Here is a 14,031-nt window from a genome sequence, read left to right on the forward strand (position 1 = left end):
ATGATGATGTCACATGATTTTTTTTGGCTACGTACGATTATTAAGCCAACGTGGAAACATATAAAAAAGTTTCAGTTTCTCAGAGTTAAAACTCCAATGCCATTGGTGTCATGCTCGTACATAGATATCTCTAGAAGCACCAGTGCCTAGACCTGGACAATGCTAATCTCATTGGCAGATAATACGTGCATCGGTCTCACGTACCTCATTTCTAGTTTCAAGTACGCATTCACGAATGTGTTCATTATACGTTTATACGATGTGCTTCTCGCGATTTTTTTATCGCGAAATTTTCTTTCGGGCGGGCCTCAATCAATTTTGTCCACGTTGTAGAATAATATCTTTGGATGGACAGAAAAGAGATGACGTGATACGTTGATACTTGCGCAATGCGTCGTACTCCAATGCTAGTATAAGTGGCACAAGCCGCAAGAAATTCAAAATTGCCGGAAATGCATTGTTATTTTCGATCATTGTTATTCATAAGTATACAGTTACTGCCAATTCTTTGATTTTCTTTTCTCAGAGCGGATAACGTCTTTGATGGTCCTATAATTGCTTTCTATTTCATTGTCACTATTTGACGTCACTCATTCTGAGAGTTATTGTATCACTTCTCTATTTTAACATCATTCACATCTGTTATTTATTCAATCTACTTTCGAAAGATTTAAAAAGATATTCAGGTATCAATTATAACATGTAAGAAAAATATATGCAAAGTTATTAAAAATTATGAAAAATTAAACTTTAAAAAATTTATCTGTTGTTATCAACATACACATTTTTTAAATATTCTATAATGTTTTTGTATTATCTTGCAGATTTTGTTACATATTTAGTGAATATAATTTTATAAAATGTTTTTTAATTTCTAAGAATCCGATTTATAAAAATTGATTACTTTACTAAAAATAAAAAAAGGTAGTTTAAAATAAGACATTGGCAGTATTATTATATATAATATATATTTTACTATATTCGTTAATAAATATAATAACTTAACTATTATAGAATAAAAAAAAATATATATATGTATAAAGATAAAAATTAAAAAGATATATAGGAAACTTTTCATCATTTTTTCCGCGATATAGATTTTTCTATCGTTTCCTTTTTTAAAACCTTGAAATTAATAAAACGCGTACTTTTCTGAACTATGAATTTTCTATGCGTGTATTATCACGCGATAACAATGCGATTATAATGAGTACCGATAATTATTTATCTCTTGACTTAGAGTCGAGGAAACGTGGGAAAGTGTCGAGATGAGTAACCGGTATTACGCTGTTAAGAATTATGCAAAGCAGAACGCGACAATGCGTGCGCGGATGCAAGAATCATTCGAACGGTCGATGAAATCTTTTACATAAATTTTGAAAGATCGCATATCTTGTTGGGAAAATGCAAAAAGATAACGCCACTCATTCTAGTCAGTCTATAATTTGCATTAGATTTTACGATAGAATTTTATTTATATTTATGGAATCTTATTTATGTTTCTATATTTATTTACATTTATACATTTATTTATATTTATATTATTTATTTTATTGTATAAAGTTTATATACATATATTCTAATTTTTTTTACATACATATAATATATATGTTGTATTATTTTTTAATATTTTTTTTGTACTACGCGGCACATAAAGTTAGTAACCCGAATTTTATCCTGATTTTTGATAAATAGACAGATCTCATCTAACTTAACGAGCGGGACTAACGAGCAAGTCAAGCGGAGAAACAAATCTCCGTGATGCGGTAAAATTGATTTCATGAACTCAATCGCAAACAACTGCAAGAAACTGGCCTGATTGCCGGTCGGTCTTCAAGGTGATCTGTCCACCGACAAGGAAATAAAGCGGAAATACGTAATGCAGATAGCGTATTACATAAAATGCCTTACGTTACTTAAATAAATCGGCAAAACGAGGCGCGGATAATCACGAACGCACGTCGCACGTGTTGTACTAAACACTGCCGACAAAGCGTTCGCGCGCTTAAACTGCAGTTGAAGTAAGACCGTAAAAAGAGCAATTTTATGTGCGTGCCATTTTTATCTCGTCCCCCATTTAGAATACAAATGAAGGAGAGTATGATATTTCTTGGTGCAACTCTGGTTGCGGTGGATTGCGAGTCTCGGTTTTGATCTCACTTGCACTTTTAATTTCGCGTGCGAGTGGCATCGGGGGCAATCTGTAACTCCGTGTAATTGCCGTGTAATTATGAGACACACGACGGTGAGCGTGGATTAAAAAAATACACTCGATTTTTTTTTTCTTAATCGAAAAAAGAAGCTCATAATTAGAAATTTCACCGTTTGTAAATAGCGCAGAAACGTGAATGCTGAAGCTACCATGTCTCCTCTTGCGTTTTTCCATTCTAATTCGATGAAATATATGCGCAATCGCTTTCCCAATCGCGCACGAAACTTTTCGTGCGCCGCTGTTTAGTCAGCGATTAAGACGGTTTCCTCGCGGTATTACATAGTCATTAACGGAGATTGTGCTGCTTGTTGTTCGTCGTACTCACGACCCTGCGTACTCTCTGAATCACGTCGATTGAGTAAGAACCAGCCTTCTTTTTTCCACACACGTACCACGATATGTGTGTCGTGTGACTCGATACGGCGAACTGCGAGACCACGTATAAAATGTAAAAAAAATTTTATTTGACGAAAGAGACGAGTGTCGATTACGTAACATCGTAGGATCATAGAAATTTGCATAGGGCAGTTTGCAATATTCTTTATTGCGATCTTCTTTGTGAATTTTAATGCAACGTTTCTCATAAATTCCTTTATTTGACGTCAGCTTTAAATGCCGGCCGCAATACACAATAGTCTCCGACATGTAAGTCTTGTCACGTATGTGTTTTCCTACATTAATTTAATTTCCGTATATATTCTTTAGCAACACAGCAAGTGTAACTTTGTCTAGCACGTGCTATTTGTTTTACATATAAATATATGTTTCTTAAGAATCTTTTCTTGAAGTACACGTGTCGTAGAAGGAATTTATAAATCATTTTTTTGCTTGAATGTTTAAAGAAATATATCTGTTTATACATTAATAACATATATTAAATGGTAGCAAACGTTTATCAACTTTTTCTGTTAAAGAGTTAATGTTCGGAATAGTGTTTTATCGTGATATTCTTGTATAAATTCAAGGTAGCAAGCGATAATTATGGTTGTGTGAGTACAAAATGTTAAGTTATATTCATAATAAAAATTAGTATGAAGTAAATAAAAATATATAAGATATTAAAATATAATTTATTAGATTAAACTATAAAAATACAAAAGAGATATATACATAGTTAAATAATTTTTATGTCTGAATTATATAAAAATGAATTTTTTATCTATATATAAATGTAATCCGTATATAAATGTGATTAGCTAACAAAATGGACAATTCTGGTTATTAAGTAAAACATGTAGGCGGCATTATGGAGGTCAAGATCAGCATAAGACACAGAATTCGTATGTGTGATGTGTCTGCTGATCAAATTACCATTAATTATGGTAAGGAAGCTTAACTTCAGTACCAGTCAATGCAAAGTGCGACGAACAGCCAAGCTTATGACGACGAAAAATTGACTCACGTTAGTATTAGATATAAGTAGTAGCTTTTAAACTTAGGGAAATAATCAATTAATATCATGATATAGTTTATTGTCATATCATGATATAGTTTATTGTTAAAATACATAAAGCATTTCCAAGAATAAAATCTTTGTGCGACATTGACCGAGTTTATGCTTTCTTTCTTTTAAAATGCGACTAATTCTTTTGTATGTGAAATGATGTCGTGAGATCGCAAAATTCCACTATACGCGGCAATTAATTTTATCTCTGAAAGACAGGAAGGTGCTTGATGAATGTGGCATAAAATGCATTATTATGTACACGGATTATACTGTCTCAATATATCGGTAGTAAGATCGACAATTAATTATACGCAAGTTTAATTATATAACGTAAATCGATGAAAATAAGCGGCGCACGTCAAGTTTCTTCGTCTGTCGTGATTCTGCAAGAAACCGCAAGACATTTTATAACGCTCATTGTATATTCAATTGCGATACAATGTCCGATCTTAAAAAAAATTTTGTTAGTTTATTATATATATTAAAAGATTTTATTAATTCCCTTTTAAATTAAATTTTTTTTCTATATATATTTAGTTTATATCATTTATTTTATTTAAAAAGGAAAGTACAACAAACCGCTTTTTAAAAATAAATATTAACTTTCATGAAAATTATTAGATTAAAAGAATTATTAATATTTTTTTGTACTAAAAGGAGCCTCCTTGCAGTAGTCTTTATTCAATAAATATGTCTGCAAAAATTTATGCCTCAGAGAATTCAGTAATGACTTTTGGGCGCGTCGTTGAAACACCGGAAGTGATGATTACTGCAAGGTAAATTCCTTTCGGATCCTGGATGGCAGAAACTGTCGCGATTTTGTGAGTCATTGAAAACATCATATTATAATAATTACCTGGTGCGCAATGATCCTGCAGGTGAACGAGGGATTATTTCCTAGAGATAAATGACGTAGTGAAAGATTGTTTCTAATCGACATTTCGTCATCTTCAAATATATTTCAGTAATGTACAAATATAAAAAATAAATATTTTCTAGCAAAAATTATTTTATTTTATAGTTTAGCTTATAAATTAACATTTTCTTTGAATATTGTACTTTAATTCCTAGTTTTTACGTTTTTAATTATAGTAACATTTTTATGATTGAATTATATCTATTGAATTGTAAAGTGGTTGAATTTATAAAAAACTGTTTTTAATAGAAACATACACGGATTATTATGAAAAAAAATTTCTGATAAAAAATAAAAAATTTATTAAATATGTAACTATAGTGACAATAAAGAATAAAAATTAAATTACTTACTGCGATGAATTTCAAAGTGTCGCCATCGACAAAGAAACTTGCAAAATGCTAGGTAGAAAAGTGATAGTGGCGCCGTACTGACAACTTCTTAGCCTACCGTATGATGGTAAAGAATAACCATCAAATGATGCTAATAGACAAAAGCTGCGAAGATATATTATACAAATTATGTACAGTTATTTATTTTATTATACTCAAATAGGAAGAAACAATTTTAGTCGAAATATTGCAAAATTAAAATATCAAAATTTATTTTACTAAATGTAGACCTTTTAGCTTAGAAAAATAGAAGATTTTATATTATCATATAAAAGGTAACAGTATGTAAAAGGTAGCTATACGAGAATTCTACTTTATCTTTGAACAGAATGTTATTTTTATTTCTGGAATTTTCATATCTCTCGGTAAGTTCAATTCCTGTGCATAAAAATTCTAATTTCTTATCTCACTTGCATTAAATTAAACTATTGCATGCGTTTCAGTGGCACCATAATCTATAATTATCAACATTTAATATATGACATGAGCTGTCAATATATCGTTGTCGCAATCATCCGGTCAAATCATTAGTGATCTAAAGGAATTTTGCTCTTATGCAAATTTTAGCGTTTGATACGAATCGACTTACTCAATCGAACCATTTTAATCGAAATACGTGCGTATAGCATGTGAAAGAACGGAATTTTTCAGTTTAACTTGTGTTAGAATTAATATAATAAAAAAACATGTTAAAAACATGCTTAATTGTTGTTTTTAATATGTTTTAAACAATATATTTTTAATATGTTTTTTACAATATATTTTTTATAATAATTATAATAATTTATAATAATTTATAATATTTTAAAGAATATTTAAAATGTAAAAACATATTCCAGAAAAAACAATGTTTTATTTAAAAAAAAAAAACTAATTTTTGCCAACTTTGACTTGTGTACTAATTCGCTTTTGCGTTACATAACTATAAGCACACGTACATATTACTCAACTTTATAATAGAAAAATTATAAGAATATTACAAAAATTATTTTTTAATTTTCTTAAATTCAAACGATAATATTTTGATTCTCGTCAATTTTCTAATCTACTCTCAAGATCACTTTTTTAGCTTGTTCGTATTACGCATTATATACACGCACGTAAATGTTATAATCTTTGACGGACGTGTTAGTTATGTCAGCTAACGGAATGCTAAGAATTTATAAACATTTATGGACGTCTTTATTGGAGCGTAACGTTATCGCCAGCACTGCTTTTTTTTGAATTTAAATGTTTCGTAATTTAATAAATTCTACACGTACGGTAAGAAAAGCTAAAAAAGTAACAGCGCCACATTAGAAATAAATTGCTAATAGATGATAATTAATAAAACTTACTATTCAGCATAATATATATTTTTCTATACTATTTTCTTCAATATTGTCTTTTTCTTTTATACTTTTATCTTTGTTTTATGATTTAATATTTATTATATTATTATTATATATACATTTATAATGTTGTCTTAATATTTTTCAAATATTTTTATATAAAAATTATTTAGAAAAATTTCAATAAATTTGTTGCAATGTTAAATTTTAAAAATAATTGCAAATTACAATTTTTGTAAACGTTATTTTATATTTACTGCAACACAATACAATAAAATTAATTTCTAAGTATTCCCTAACATTTAAATTTTAAGATTATTAAAAATTGACTGATTTTCAGCATACAAAAATTATTTGACTTTAATTAGAAACTCGACTTAAATAATTTAATTAAAAAAAATTAAGTTATTTTATATGCTCGTGGTAATTGAATAATCAGCGTGCGCACCACAAGTATAAGAGAGACGTAACACACCAGAGGCTTAACATAAGAAGAAGAAGAAGTTTTTTAATTTAACTACATGTTTTAAACGCATTAATAAGAAAGTAATGGTGAGTTTGTCATTAGCGACTAAATATGATCTAAAGTATAATTTTGAAATTAGAAAAGTGTAAGTGAAACACCGTATTATGTAACATTGGAGCAGATATATTGCAATTATGAAGCGTTGTTACAGCTGTTTTCTTGGAGAGGTATATTGCGATTAATCGGAAGTTATCTAGTAACACCCGCTTAGACCCGCATTTATCGTAGAAAATAGCAGAAAATGAGAGCGCTTAACGCACACGAGAAGTGGCCTAATTTTGCCAGTCTGCTTGTAAGCCGTATAGACGTAGTTACGACACACAATCCCTCGTTTACGTGTTTCTTGCTGCAGGTACCGTTCGATTTTAGATCGGTCGCAGTAATTTTCTAACAATCGAATATCTCAAAAGATTGTGTAAACACAAGCACTGATGGGAAACGCAGGACCTTTGATCTATATCAAGCCATTGTTAATTCTGTTATGTTTTTTTATTCTCGCGATCGAAATAAAAATATTGCATTTCAAACTTTTTTGCCCTCCAAGTCATTTTTTCTAAGATTAATTAAATCTGCGACACATAACTCGCCCTTGTTTAATATTTCTAAAGGTCTCTCGCTTTAAATGCGACACATATAATTATTAAAAAGTTAATTATTAAGAAACATGAAATCTGCAATGTTATTTCAAGTAATTTCAAGTGTAATCGCAACGTACATGAATAATTTGTGTCTACATGATACTTCCTCCTTTCTATCTACAGGCTGCAAACTGTCACTTATTCGATCAGTTTGAATCGTTAATTCTTCTAATGCCAAGATATTAATCTCTGCAAGTGGCACGTGTTTGTAAAATCGTTTTTCAATAAGTTTCACGTGATCCTTACCGGAACTTGAGACGGTTTCTCGCCTCACGCTTTGTGCGAATAACGAAGCGGAAATTGGATTGGAGTGACGGGAATAACGGCCTTGCTTCACTTTAAGCATAGTTTCATATAATATGTAAAATTCTATACGTAATAGGTTGTAGATACTTAGCGATTATACAATTTCAGTGCGTTAAGTAACTGATATTTAAATTAAAAACACAATAAAAATAATATTGTTCAATTATTTATAACTAATAATATGAAATAATCTACATCTAAAATATAGTTTCTACAATCACTAATATGAAATAATTTACATCTTTTATAATTTATAATTTTTACATTTACATTTACAATAAAATATAGTTCCTACAATCACTACATTTAATACGAAATAATTTACATCTTTCATAATTTATAATTTTTTACATTTACATTTACAATAAAATATACTTTCTAAATACAATCACTATGCATTTTTATCAAGAGATTTAAATTTAATGTAATTAACAACAGAATGTTTTATTATACCTGAGAGAATTTTGTTGTATTATATAGTGATTACTTAAAGTGAATCTCGAGACCTCAAGACGACACTTAGATTGAAATGCGATCGACCGTGAACCGGACACGCACTCGTAGTCCTTGATACGCCGGAATTGTCGTAGAGTGATTTATAGGAACGTTCACCCGCTAGCCGGAACTAATGGAAGAAGAAATCTAGAAATACAATTTGATCTCATGAACTTTACTTCGTAATTATTGACAAAATTTAACAAAATTTAACACTCGCAGAACGTAACACACATCGTAAAACAGAACAGCCATTTCAATTATTTTTGAACAGAATGTAATTATGAATTTGTTATATAATACTTTTCTATATATAATATCGGCTTTCCGGCCAAGTCAAAATAATTATTCAAGTAGCATAAAAGTCAACGCAAGATATTAGTGCAATAATCTATTTATCCTTTATATAATGATAAACGTTTCGACCTTAGATTAAGTCATCTTCAGTATCAGAACAAAATTATAAAATGTTTTTAGTCTTACATTATTTAACCCGCATATATTTTACATATATACTTGTATGATGTTCTTATAATCTTAATTAATCCTTTCATTTCGTCCTATAAGATTACACCTATCTTGTGTTATCCAGATTTCTCCATAAAATGATTGAATTTTGCAAACGGTGTGTCTTTTGGAGATTCTCAAATAAAAATTACGCATGATTAGCCTTAACATTACAACAATTATTGTAAAGAAATTGACGATCTTATTGTTACAGAAATTGCGACTTGTGTGAGATATTAAGATGTCGATTATTTTATGGAGAAATCTGGACGAATAACATAAGATAGCTATAATCTTATAGGATAAAATGAGAGAATTGATTGAGACTACAAGAACATCATACAAGTATATGTACAATATATGTGGCATTAAAATAATGTAAGACTAGAAATATACATTTCATAATTTTGTTCTGATAATAAAGATAATCTATAAATCTAAGGTCGAAACGTTTTATCGTTATATTATCGTTATATATGAAGGATAAAGACTATTGCAGTAATATTTTGCATTTATTTTTATGTTCCTCGAATAATTAGATATTATAATATTTTTATTGTATACAGGATTATTTTTGTTCTAAATTTATCTAATTTATTAATTATATACTGTTCTAATTTCTAAAATTATTTATTTATAGAAAATTAAATTAGAAACTTATAAAAAATTTAACTAAAAATTGAACTGGAAACTGATCGCTATCATAAAACCGGTATTACTTCAATATACATTGCAATCAAAATAATCATTTTGAGCAATTAGTTGACCTTTCGATACACCGTATAAAAAATTGATTTTGGCAAGCGGACTTTCATAAACGGCCTTGTATTTCAAGGGATCTTTATAATTGCTCTACTTTCAGAAATTGAGCGATAATCGCGAATAATTTATATATTTTCTTTATTGCAGCCGGAAATGGACATTCTATATTTCCGTTCAAAAATGAAATTAGTTCATGGACGTCCAATGCGCGTGACGCGTCCAGTTTGTTATTTGTAAGACGGTGCTAAATGCGTTGAAGAAGGCAGGTAATTAGCGCTACAAATGCACCTTTCATGAGGTTAAGTCATTACCTTCGATATACAAGCTCGTTAGTCCACAAATACAATTGAGTAGTAAATCTTAAGCCTTAAGAAATTGATCAATCACAGTCGAATGTAAGAAGAATAATCGATTACGATTAGTCAATTCCATAACGCTTAAGGCTTATTATATTTTATCGTGTTTGCGGGGTTAGGCTTGCTTCTCGAACGAATCTTCTCATGCTTATTGTTCCTTAAGGATTAATTTCGGTCGTCGAGTGGCTCGGTGCGATTGACTCGTCTGTAAATCCGGATTCAATCTCATCTGCGCTCATATGTACGTGATTTTTCCCGTTTAAGGAACCGACAATAACTCCATATGGTGATTAAGAGAAGTCACAAGCGCCGTTCGGATTTGGCATTAAACTGTAGATTCTCCATTTACTGATATTGATTCCGAGAGTGGATTAATTTACTATTACTGAAAAAAGTGAAAGCGAGTCTCTGCTCCTCGAAGAGGCTCTAATTGATTTAATACGCATGGTATTATGACCCAATAAAAAATTGGAAATCCATACAGGGGAATAATAAGAAGAAAAAGGACAATAATCTTGTGTCTTAGGATAAAGTTCTAATCAGTAAAATAGTTAATTTAATTATTTATATACATATATCATATAATTTTCTGGAATTGAAATGAAATGTGTACGATACATTGTTCAAATTTTATTTCAATTTCTGAAAATTATATGATATATATAAATAATTAAGTTAACTATTTTACTGAAGAGAATCCAAACTATGGGCCGAAACGTTTTACTTATTTATTTGTTATGTACAATAAAATTTAATTGCAATTACATCCAGCATTGACTTTCAGAGTTATTTATTCTTAATTGATTTAATTCATTAGCCTAGAGAATTTCTATTATCTTAAGAATTAAATTTTCACAAATGGCGCGGTTATATCTAGCGCCTCGGAATATTTTGAGTCATTATTTCGATGACTCAAAGTTTGCATTTTTGCAATTATATTAATATAACTGTAATTTTTATAATTATGCGCATATTGTGCATACTTTTGATAATACTAATGGGCTTAGCAAGACAAAATTGTGTAAAAATATCGGAAAGAAGATAAAAATAAATATTTATCATCCGTGGGACGATCAGCGTTGTTCTTGATAGTAAGGATATATTTTCTTTGATGAATATAGAGCAATCTTATGCCCTTGATTTAAAGATTAATGAAGGCATGATTATATTATAAATATAACGATAAAATCGATTGATTAATTAATATAGTTTGACCATGTATTTATTGTTCGTTTAAGCCTTTATGAATTGAATTTGCGTTGCAAAAATTGCGAAGTTTTACTTAGTATACGACGATAAAGTCTCTTTTCAAATTACAACATTACACTTATATTTTTGTATCCATCATTGTAATTTAAATCGATTTTCAACAGCGTGTAGATAGGTAATGATGATTTATTTCTAGTTAATTATAGAGTCAACGATAATTTAATAGCAATTGGAATCACGCTTCGATTATTAAAGTAATGTATGTGTAAAAAAATTTTAACGGGATAAATAATACGATAAAATAATGCAAGTGTATAAATTACTTTGATAATAACGAATCCTGCAACGTAAGAGATATTTCTTATGGTAATTATCAACAATTAAAGTTTTTTTTTAACAATGTTAAACTGCAATGACGTTTCTGCTTCCGTGTATTGTATCATAAAACATAGTGGAGCGTGATCAATCAATCTACAAGTAAGATCGTGTAGATGATATCTCTGATCTTCTGCATTCGTTCGCGTTGCATCAGATGCGTCAGATTATTCATACATTCACGATTGAAAAGAATTAGCAATATAAAAAAATCATTGCTTATTACCCTGAAAACTATTTCAAGCACCAAAGCCATAAATGCTAATCGCAGCTTTGTTTGTCAGCCTCGTTAGACGTCAAATAAATTAATGGACCGTTCAATGCCGTAGCATCCTCCACAGACGATATCCTGCAATAACATCAGATTTTGCTTTTTTTCTTATCGCTTCTTTCAACTATATTCTATTTAATGACTAATGGCCTTGTTATACTTTCATAGGTATCATTACCGTTCCCGTAATTGATTATACAATTTTACGACAATGCTTCGTTCACGGTAATTGGCATGTCCTCGATCGATTTAATCAGGATTTTTCTTTCGGCCCAATTTAATTCGCTTCATCGACCGTCAGGAAGCAATCGAAATCGTGGATTCGAAAATGTATCGCGAAGGTTAATTGAAACCGAAGTAAATAACCGTTATCTTTAATATAATTGTTTGTTAAGTTTTAAGAATAATCCTTCTGCCCTCTCTTTTTTCTAAAATATTTTAATTATACACTGAAAAAAAAGATTGGCTGCTGCAGCAAATTAGATCGTAAAATATGGCATAGCATTTTTAATTAGCTGTAGCAGTCAATTTTTGGTTGCCAATCGAAATCCTATACTAACATCTCGGATAGACTAATACAACCAAAAATTGGCTGCAACAACCAAAAATTGGCTGTTGCCAATTTAAAAGTGCTACGTCATGTTTTATCGATACTGATCCATAGCGATTAATTTGTTCATGAGTTCAAATTTATTTGTGGCTTATACGCGCTCTCTTACATTTGTTTACTTGAGATTTATAAAGATAGAACTAATGCAAAACAAACTTTCGATGTATAGATGCGCAATAATCTTTTTATTGAAGCAGATACGAATTCTTTAATTGCTGTAATAAAAAAAGAATTATTACATATGTGCATACACTCTGACTCGCAAATCTCATCTTTGCGAACGTTGATTGCAATTAACGAGCTATTATTTTAAGTTGTATTGCTTATGATAATATTTCATAATTCTGTGAAAACAGATGGCAAGATTGCCCCATTATTCAAATAATAATGGGTTTTATTAGCATTTGTAATTAATGTTGCAGCGAACGTATGAACTGCGGAAAGATAATCTTACACCTTACAATGTCTTATACACTAAAAATAGTGCTGTTGATATAACATAATTTTTTTCAGCGTGTACACTGAAAGGAAAGATTTACATGGCTGCTGCAGCAAAGATGATAAAATTAGATGATAAAATATGGCATAGCATTTTTAACTGGCTATAGTAGACAATTTTTGATCGCAGCAGCCAATTTTTGCTTGCGTTAGCCTATCCGCAATAGAGATGCCACAATCGCGTTTGCAGAAAGAAGGGAAGGCGATGAGAAAGAGGAAACGCGCGGCAAGAAGCGCATGACGACACGCTTGAGCGCGAAATATCTCTCAGACAAGTGGCCTCGTTAATTAAACCGAATTTAGGAGACTGAGGTCATCGCGCAATCAGTCGCAAGGTCCGAACCTTTCTTCAGCTAGCAACTGCTGACCGAACACTAGCCGGATATCGGAAGACATTCTGCTCCGTTTCTCCTTGCGCGTGATACCGCGGCTAATTGGAGGCACGTTAATTAACGGGTTAAGGTGAAGAATTCCATTTTTAACGAAGGTCAAGAAACCACGGCGGCCGGTCACGCGACGGGAGCTACGCTGATGCTGCGTAGCAGGCTGCTTTCTCAACACGAGGCACGGATTGCACGAACAGGGAGAATTGCTTGAAACGATTGCCGCAGCGCGACTATGATAAATGGGTCAGATATAGTTTGCGTTTGTAACGGCAGTAATTAAATCGCAGTTCCATTTTGACGTTGATTGCCCGGCAAAGTAAATCGTATGCTGTCTTGCGTACGGTATACGCCGTTTCGTTCGAATCTATAATTATCATAAGTCACAATCGCACTCTTTTTTAAATGGTCTCAAGAAATAAAAGTATCTTTTAAAAGGGGTATAGAATTTCAGCTAGGATCTCCTGATATTTGTATTTGATAGTAAAATAATGGAAATATACTCGGGAATTATACTCGGAATTATACATTACGGAATTATACACGCGTTATTGTTATCGCTATTGTTATCAAAAGTATGTCAATATAAAAATGCTATTTTTTTTCAAGGTAAGACATTTGCGGAGTTACGTAAAAAGATAAGATTAACTTTTCCTATCTAATAATACGTTCGCGGATGCGCAGTCTATTACCGCAATTATTACAAGCGCGGATGTCATACAGGAAATTTTTTTACATCGGAAGTTACGATCTTGAGGGAATAGTATATTGCTGTATCTTCGTAAACTGCCAATTAT

The sequence above is a fragment of the Trachymyrmex septentrionalis genome, unplaced genomic scaffold (assembly GCF_001594115.1).
Source record: "Trachymyrmex septentrionalis isolate Tsep2-gDNA-1 unplaced genomic scaffold, Tsep1.0 scaffold197, whole genome shotgun sequence".
Lineage (NCBI taxonomy): Eukaryota > Metazoa > Arthropoda > Insecta > Hymenoptera > Formicidae > Trachymyrmex > Trachymyrmex septentrionalis.